The 10,045-nt window shown below is 31.3% G+C and overlaps 2 pseudogenes; one reads left to right on the top strand and one right to left on the bottom strand.

The window, feature by feature from the left end:
• The window catches only part of LOC146929851 (protein FAR1-RELATED SEQUENCE 5-like), a 93,191-nt pseudogene that overhangs the window by 62,085 nt on the left and 21,061 nt on the right, over positions 1–10,045 (bottom strand).
• Positions 4,701–5,893, top strand: LOC146929853 (uncharacterized; annotated as a pseudogene).

Genomic DNA, 10,045 nt, shown 5'->3' with positions numbered 1-10,045 from the left:
CCTTGAGAATCGAGGTCCGGGAGTTGTTTTCGCTACGGGAAGGTGTTAGGCACCCATAACGACTATAGTATCCTATAGGAACCGTCTTTACTTTCTACGCGCGCGCTTTATTTTTAAATGCTATTTGGAAAATGATATTTACACCTAAGAGTTTACTAAGTCAAGAATTGGAGGGAGAAGAAAGTGTTCGAATTTTTATTTTATTTGAATTGAAGGAATTTTGATTCCTTGCCTACGTACCCTTTTAAGGGATCAAATCCACCGTAGTTCTCTTCAAAAATGTTTTTGTTTTGGTTGGTTGATTTTAAGTTTGAAAATTGGAATTTTGAAGAATGGAGATTGAGAGGCTTCATGAGCATTGAGATTTAAGAAAAAGTGGGGTTTGATTAGTGATTTTGGAAAATAGTCAAGTATGATTAATTTTCATTGAAATTTGATTAAGAAAATAAAGAGAAAATACAATGGGATTTTGATCCCAAAGGTTTATTGTGAAAATGATTTGAGTGATGTTGTTCATGTTTTTTGGAGAATTGATTTTCCTAAGTGTAAATCCTGAGCATTCATCTAAACATGCAATCCTAAACATACATCTAAGCATGCATAACCTAAGCATACATCTAAAGTAACCATGTGAGGTGTGTGCTAGTGTCGATGTACATATTTAGAGTCCATTGTCCTTTACATCATTTTCCAAGATACATGCTATGGTCTTGCAAGAATTTAAAATGGCATGAATGTAGAGTACAAGAACCCCTAGGTCTTTACATGCTAAGTCTTGGCAAAATTTTAAAGTGCAAGAAATAAAGTGAAGAAGGAGATGAAGTATGGAATGCTCATGATGTATGAAACATGAAACAAAATGGTTAGTGGCATAAGGAATAATAGGAATTGAAAATTATAAGCAAAAGAAATACTAAAAAAAACTTGGCAAAAGTTAATGAAATTTTTAACCTAAAAGTAACTAAATTCACCTAAAATTTACCATAACATCAAGACAAGTATATGACCTATAATCCTCATATCATGACAAGGTTTCAAAGGCTTTATTGTAATCAATAAAGTGAGAATTATGAGGATACATTCAAGTCAAGAATTATGATGTATCTTTTAGGCACACTTGACACTTTATTTTCACAAGCAAAATTTACATGACTTGTAAAACAAGCAAGCACACAACATTCAGCACAAACAGCACCAAATACCCTAAACTAAAGACAAGCATATCACCAAATTTTGTCTATCAAGTATTAATCACCAAGGGACAAAATATTGGAACCGAAGTATACAAGAAAACTTCACAAATATAGACAAAAGGCACCACAAAGATCACAAGCAAATTCACATATTTTTTATCCACTTTTCAACATACTAAAATGTCATAGAAACAAGTTTTAAGTATCCACACTAATCACAAAAGTTGCTTCACAAAATTATAGAAGTTTTAATAAAATTTTAACAAGATTAAGAGTATCACACTAATCAAAGGATCAAGGTTTCCCCTTATATTCCCTAACCAATATTAACAGGTAAAAATCACAAAAAAAAACATCAAGAAAGCATTAAGAAATTTTTTAGGAATTGTTTTAGAAACTTTTGACACAACAGAGGTTCAAATAGCAAGAGTCAGGGGTGTGAGTAGCAAGAAATACAAAAAAACGCAGAAAAACAAATAAGCCTAAAGCCCAAGCCCAGAGAGAAGAGATCCAGACCCGACAGGGAGAAAGACAGGCCGTTGGATCGATCCAGGAGGTGTAACCCTAGATCTAACGGTTAAACACATGGTTCAAGGGTGAACCAGACTGGTTCAAATGAACCGGTCTGGTTCAAGCTCCTATATAAAAGCAGAAGAGGCCGGTTTTTTCATTCTAAACCCTAATTTCTCTCTCTTCCTTTTAGATTCTCTCGTCTTCTCTCATCTTCTCTCGTCTTCTCTCAGAGGCTTATGGTTTTTTACTTCGATCTACTCATTTCCTAACCCTAATCATGAATCTAACACTGATTTTCACAGATAACACCTGAATCAACGTAGATCTAAAGGCTTCGCTACGGTTTTGAAATTATTTTTTAGGTTTTCAATCTTTTCGAGTGAAACTCTCCGAAAGTCTGAAGAGCTATGTTGATTCGTTCTTGTAAATTGTTCTTGGAAAAGGACGATGATATTTGAGTGTTACCTGACAATTTTATTGAAGATTTTAGATGAAGATCTTCGGAAAACTTAAGTCCGGATATGTTCTTGATGCTTCAGGTAAGCTTCGAAACAGAAAATAAATTGGTTCTTGATCTTCCTCTTCTTTTTTACCGATTCAATTTCTCTTCGATTTCTCTCCTTCTCTTCTCTAACTTTCTTCTCTGTGATCGTACGGGAACGCCATCGTTTTGGTGAGCTCGTACTGGAATTGCAAGGAAAAGTGATTCAGTGATGAAGATTCAATTGAATCTCTGTGAATCGCGAAGAACTTCACTTGATTTCGCTTTGAATTTGGTCCTGGAGAATTTAGGGTTTGTGATTGTTCCTTCGTGTTCTTGATTTGATTCTGAGTTTTTGTTGTTCTGTGATGGATTGTTGTGAATTGATGTGTTTTGGTGCTGAATTGATGAGGATTTGGTATGAATTGAGTTCGGTTAGGGTTAGAATTGGGGATGAACATTCATGGTGTTCATACCAATTTCTGGAAATCTTTGGCGTTTGATCTCTGAGGAGATGAGAGAGAAAATGGACTTGTGTTTGTTGAGTTGGCGGTTAGAGAATGGATCTATTCTGTGCATTGATGAGTTGGCTATTTATAAGCTGCCATGTGTGATAGTTGGACCAATACCTTGCCGCCACGTGGATTTGGACTTGTAACAAACTTTTGGACTAATCTGCAATTTTTAAGAATTTGGGACCAATCTGCAATTGACCTAAAAAAAGACTAAAAATAAAAGTTTGACTTGGAGGACTAAAATGCAAATTGGAAAAGATTTTAAAAAAAAAATAAAAAATAAAATGGAAGAAAGGACTAAAGTGCAATTTTTTAACAACTTTGAAGGACTAAAATGAAACTTGAAATAAAATTGGTTAAAAAAGTAATTTTGAAAATAACGTAAAGTGAAACGATTAAAAATAACAAAACAGACTAAAATGAACAAATTACTTAAACGAGGTACTTTAAAGTAACCTCTCTCTGCCAAAATTTTGTGTGAAATGACAAAAATGCCCCTGGGGACTAAAATGACTCGAAACGACTCAAATGCAATTTTAAAATGGTTTTTAACAAGGAATTAAAGCAAGAGTTTATACAAGCAAATTAAAAGACTCAGAGACAATTTTTAGAGATTAAACATAGTCTTAACACTGGAGATGACTAAAATGCCCCTAGGGGCTAAATTGACTCAAAATGACTGCAAATGTAATCTTTGAAATGGATTTTAACATGGAATTAAACAAAAAAACATTCAAACCAATTGAAAGGACTTAAGGACAATTTTTCGAAGATTGAAAGAAATTTTAACATAGGAAATGACTAAAATGCCCCTAGGGGCTAAACAGACCCAAAATGACTTTAAACGTAATTTTTGAAATGGATTTTGATATGAGATTGAAACATGGTCTTATACAAACCAATTGAAAAGACCCAACAATTTTCAAGGACTAAAATGAGTTTGAATGCAGGAAATGACTAAAATACCCTTTTCCATGAATTTTGCAAACAATATTGAAATAAAATGCAGAGAAAGATGCAATTGATTAGAGACAAATTCAAATGACTTGAAATGCAAGAAAAAGTTTTGGATGACTTGAAATGCAAGAAAACATGGACAAATACACAGTTGAAAAGATTTGTAAAGCTAAGTTGAGAGATAAAGCAGAGTAAAATGTCAGTGGAAACAATAGCAAATTGGCAATTCTTCAAGAATAATAGACATATATCAAAGATGAAAGAAAATTTTGAACAAGTATTTTTAGGTCCAAAATTAGGGTATAACAATGGTACACAAAGATGAGAAGTGCTACGACAATCAAATTCAAATATTGGTATGTATAAATTATCTATCGAATTATTATATATATATATATATATATATATATATATATATATATATATATATATATATATATATATCACTTGTAATTTTTTTATCTTAGGATATATTCTCTATAACTTGTAATTTTATTAAAATTCTCTTACGTATTAGAGTTTTACCCATATTGTATGAGTATTTATTTTTTACATTAGGCATTTATTTATTTTACTACTAATGTTTATATATATATATATATATATATATATATATATATATATATATATATATATTCTCAGATGATCCACTGCCTCAAAATTCATCATCAAATTTTTTTCCTTAGGATTTAAACAATGAGCCATCGATGGAAGATGTTACACAAATTGAATACATATTGCCTCAATCACAAATTCATTTTGGTATGTATTATTTACTTAATTGTAACAATTTTTTATAATGATTATACATAGAATTGGATAGTGGCGCCAACACAAATCAAACTCTTTCATAATCTCATTGGTCGATTTCTAGTGAAATAGGTAATTAGTTTAAAATTAGTGTATACGAATAATTTATAGGATCTATTGTTATAGTTTTTGATCTATAAATATTTTTTTATTCACAAACGAAAATATTGTCAATGAAGTGACAAAATTTGCAAGCTCCACAAGCATAAACATGCAAGAAAAATTTGTGCAATGCATGTAGAATTAGTGGAATCTCAATTTTCAGTTTCAAGATGTATTGTTCAACGTATTTGGAGGCAAGGAAAAATTAGTGGCACGCATGTTAATGTGTCACATAAAAGGTTTAAAAAATATGGTCGTAAGAAAATTGAACTTGATTTGAATAAAATTTGTGAGCTTCCTCTAGGTTAAATAACAACTATTAGATCTATTGTTTTTGCATTGAATGTTATTAAAAACATTTTGCATAAGTATCTAAAGTTGGGACTCATTCGAAGGCATTCAAGCGATATAAAGCTTTTATTAAAGGAAGAAAACAAAAAAGTTAGATTCCAAATTTGTTTATCAATGCTTGATGGTGCTAGCTTAACACATGATCCAGATTTTTCAAGGATGTATATCATCATTTATATCTATGAGAAGTGGTTTTATATGATGAAGAAGTGTGAGGACTATTATTTGGTACACGATGAAGAAGAGCCCATGCGCACATGTAAAAGCAAAAGTTTAATTGAAAAGGTCAAGTTCTTAGTTGATATTGCCCGTCCAAGGTTTGATGCAAATGGAAATGAAATATTTTATGGGAAAATTGGTGTATTTCCGCTTGTCACACAAGTGCCGGCTAAAAGGAATAGCATTAATAAAGCAGCGAAAACACTAGAAACCAAACAAATAACTTCGGTTACAAAACAAGTTATAAGGTCATGCTTGATTGAGGAAGTTTTACTTGTCATCAAGAAAAAATGGCCAAGAGAGGAAAAAGCGTCTCTAATATTTATTCAACAAGACAATGTAAGAACACACATTGATGGTGATGATGAGAAATTTTGCAGAGTAGCATCACAAGATGGATTCAACATTTGTTTAATGTGTCAACCAACAAATTCTCCAGATTTAAATGTTTTAGATCTTGGATATTTTAGTGCTATTCAATTATTACGATATAAAGAGGCTCCCAATTCAGTTGATGAACTTTTGAAAGCGGTTGCGAAATCTTTTGAAGCATTTTCAATGAAGTCAAATCGTATTTTTTTTTTTTTAACTTTCAAGGTGTGTATGATTGAAATCATGAAGAAAAGAGGTTACCACAAGTATAAAATTCAACATAAGAATAAAAATAAAGATTGGAACATCAAGGAAAATTGCCCATACAATTAAAATGTGATGCTACATTAGTGCAAGATATTGTTGAATGTTTAGAATGATTTCTTGACTCATTTAAGATGTTTACGTGTTCATTTTGTATCACCAAAATTTCACATAAGTATGTAGGACAATGTGATACCTTTTTGTACTCCTTTAGTTAAATGGTATTTAAGTGTTGATGTTGTGCCAGTACGATTTGAATTAAGAATTTACGTGGCACCTTTTAAAGTTTAGCATTAACAAATGTGGCATGGTTTTTTTCATAACAATGTGGCAACGTGAATCCATATGTGTTGGTTCAACTGTTCATTGCTTATCATGCAGATGGATGTTGTTTATAAATTACAAATATATGTTCCAAATAAATAGGAAAGTAAGACCAGTTCAAGGATATTTTTGTCAAAATGTTAGATACCATGGTTAAAATCTTAATACATGTACACAACCATCAAGCTGACCGACCACTACAAGTTAGTAAGCCCACTTATCATATGAAGTGACCAAGACATTTAAATTTTGAGGAAAAAAGAAGGAATTTTCAGAAGCGAAAGACATGACAACATCATGCATGATGAAACTCAAAGGTCGTATATTTTCATGAAAGTAAAGTTTAGAATCAATAGATTATTTCATAAGGAAAATGCTAGATATCAAGAATGATTTTATCAAGAAAAATTCAAGAATGACATGGCAGAATAATTACCCTTAGATTTCAGTCCCACCACCCCATGATTTCCGCACCACCCCATGATTTCCGGTCAGGCTGGGATTTTATTGGCTTACATTAATTTCAGGACAATTTCTTGATAAAATCTAAGGGTGATTATTCTGCCATGTCATTCTTGAATATTTCTTGATAAAATCTTTCTTGATATATAGCATTGCTCATTTCATAAACATGTAATCAACAAGACAAATAATACCAGGAACAAGTAAGAATATATCAATATTACCACATATTGTTAAAGCTTCGTGCGGATCTAACAACAAAGAGAATTAGTTACACATGATAATCTTAAAATACATCATTATAAGAGGTTGAAAGGTTGTTGAAGTTGATCCCTCAAAGATCCCCTAACCTATCTCTCCATCTCTCTCTCTCTCTCTCTCTCTCTCTCTCTCTCTCTCTCTCTATATATATATATATATATATATATATATATATATATATATATATATATATATATATATATATATATGAGAAGAGATCCATTGACTTCAAGAGTAAGTCTAAAGACTTACTTACTCCAAATATTGACCCTTGATTTTAATAGTTATTAATGGTTGTGATTGATTATACTAATTCTTATGGTGAACCTTTTATACTCCCTTCTCCTTGCTGAAATTACACCGCTAAAATAGAAAATGGAAATATCAAAGCAGTTTATGCCACCATGATTATCATAATCTCAACAAGCATTATTTACTATTGAATCCAATTGACAACTCCTTTTTTCATGATCGAGTGCAATGTGATGTTAATGGAATAAAATAGTTTTTATTCATAAAGATCATCTAAACCAAAAAATTCAAGAAGGGCTTTGAATATATCATAGAGGATTATCTTTTGTTGAAGGTGGTGGATGAATCATAAAAGTATCACAGAATTACATCCTAAATTCTTGTGAAACCATTTTTTTGGGGTTAAAAACGCATCATGGTGACCAAAAAAAAAAACGTATAAAAAACAGAAGACCCTATAACATCTAAATCATAATTTTTGCAAAACGATTTAGATGTTTTGCAAAATCACTAGATCACCATAAGAATTTTTATGCTTCTAATTATACTAATTCTTGTGATTGTCCCAAAAGAAAAAAATATCATGCTATGCAAGTTTTTTTTTTTTTTTTGAGAAACTATGCAAGCTTTTATGTTATTTGAGATTATGTATGAATCAAATATTCTTCTTTAATGACCATTAATTATTGGTGTCGGGTTGTTTGAGAAGAAGGAGTATGAAAATTAAGACTAAGGATCAAATAGTAATCAATCACAACCATTAGATACTAGTGAAATCAAGGGTCAATATTTGGAGTAAGTCTTTAGACTTACTCTTGGAGTCAATGGATCCTTTCTATATATATATATATATATATATATATATATATATATATATATATATATATATATATATATATATGATGAGTCAATAATCAGTGTTTTTAATATAATATTTGAGTCTGTTTTATTTATATTTTATTTAATTTTATTTCCTTTTTAGAACTATTTTACTTCAATTGCAAGTAATTTAATTTCAGGAGCAAATAATTCAAAGATTAAGTCTTGGAGCAAAAGAAAGAGGATTCGGAGCTGATTCTGGCTAAAAATACAAGATTTGATGCAAAAATATGAAGACCATAAGCCAGAAGCTTGGCACGGCCCGTGCCACCAGCCACACGGCCGTGCCAACTCCCAGGAGTCTCTTTTGCTGCTTTCTGCTTCGAGGACAAGCTACCTATTAGTTTATTTCTGACCTAAAAGCCCGTGGTTTCTTGTGGAACATTCTAGTGATATATTTCTTAGGGCTTAAGTCATTGTAAACTATAAATAGAGTAGCTAGCTATCACAACAATTCATCTTTTGTTCTTGGAATTCAATAGTGACAATTATTTTCTCTTAATAAAAGTTCTTCCTTTTATTTTATGTTCTTCTTCTTCTTCTTCTTCTTCTTCTTCTATTCTATGTCTATGATGAACATGAGTGGGTAGACTCTTCTTGTCTTGGGATTATTGGATAAGTCTAATGACATAATCCTAATCAAACCAAGCCTCGAACCCTAATTTTATATAAATCTACTTTCTAATCTAATTTCACCGTTTTTATAATGAATTAACAAGTATCAAACTCATAAAGCGACAGCGGAGGGTTAGTACTTGTTAATTCATCATCACAAATATCAAGGCGAAGCATCGAAAGAAGAAGTTTTGATATTGGAACAAGTGAAATTAGAGAAGGATTGCGTAATATGATAATAGTCTAACAAACCTTGAGACAAATAAAGTTTCATTCTTCAAGGATTCCAATAGCAATCAACCATGAGAATAGGCGTGGTTGCTAGAGGAACACACTCATTGGGACTGAAAGGAGATGTGATACGCTTAAGAGAAACTTGTCTTTAGAAAGTTGGTCTAATGTAAAGTTCTAGGTTTAGGGTTTGGTTTGTGACGGATTTGTCAACAAGATGAACCAATAATCCCAAGGCGCCTTTTTATTATTATTTTCAACCGTTAAAAATCCCAACTTTTCAACTGAACTTTCTTCTAATCATCAATAAAAGTTAATTGAATTAAACAACTGCCTGTTGGAACGATACTCTCTTTTTACTACTTCGATAAACCGTGCACTTGCGGATTTATCTCATCAATATATACACACACACCTTTGGATTTATATCTCAAAACTGTGAAAAGTAATGGATCTAAAAAATGAAGAGTGTCTTGACCAATTTTTTTTTTTTAAGAGTGTCATCACGATCTCAAAAACAAACAACAATTCACTTGGTCACAACTCAACACATATGCACTTTCACGTAGATGATGCATTTCTTCAAATAAGCAAATCCCACTATGAGAAATCTATTGGCTTAGTAGATTCACATATTCATTTAGAAAGCTAATAAGGAGAAATTGAAATTTGTCGGACTAACAATACAAGATCACTTTAAATACAAAAACGTCATAATATAGTCATTTACAACACAATAGAGTCTTAATAAAGTCACTTACAACGTAATAGAGTCATAAAAGATTCATCATAGCATAGCCGAATTATAACACAATTATTTATAATATAATAGATCATAATAAAATCAAAATTTAATGAATATTTAATAAGACTTATTGTTAGTTTAATTAAATCAAAATAGAGTTCAACACCAAGTTAAGCTCCAGGCAAGGAGGGAAGTAGATACTCCCTCCGTTTCAAAATGAGTGTCGTTTTAGGTGTTTACACACATATTAAGAAATGCAATGATTAAAAGAAAGAGAATGATTATTTTACCAAATTATCCTTATTAACTATTGGTTAGTTTTAAAAGTAATACTTTTGAAGTAGTGTGCAGAATATTAATTGGAGGGTACAATTGAAAAGAAAAAGTTATTATTGCATTGGAAACTGAAAGCGACACTCATTTTGAAACAATTTTTTTTTGCTAAAGCGACACTCATTTTAAAACGGAGGGAGTATTTCCTAAATCATCGTTAATCATT

Source organism: Medicago sativa, chromosome 4 (genome assembly GCF_051527215.1).
Source record: "Medicago sativa cultivar Bolivia chromosome 4, Bolivia_mono, whole genome shotgun sequence".
NCBI lineage: Eukaryota > Viridiplantae > Streptophyta > Magnoliopsida > Fabales > Fabaceae > Medicago > Medicago sativa.
Note: the sequence above shows the minus strand (reverse complement) of the source record. Positions and strands in the feature narration are given on the sequence as shown.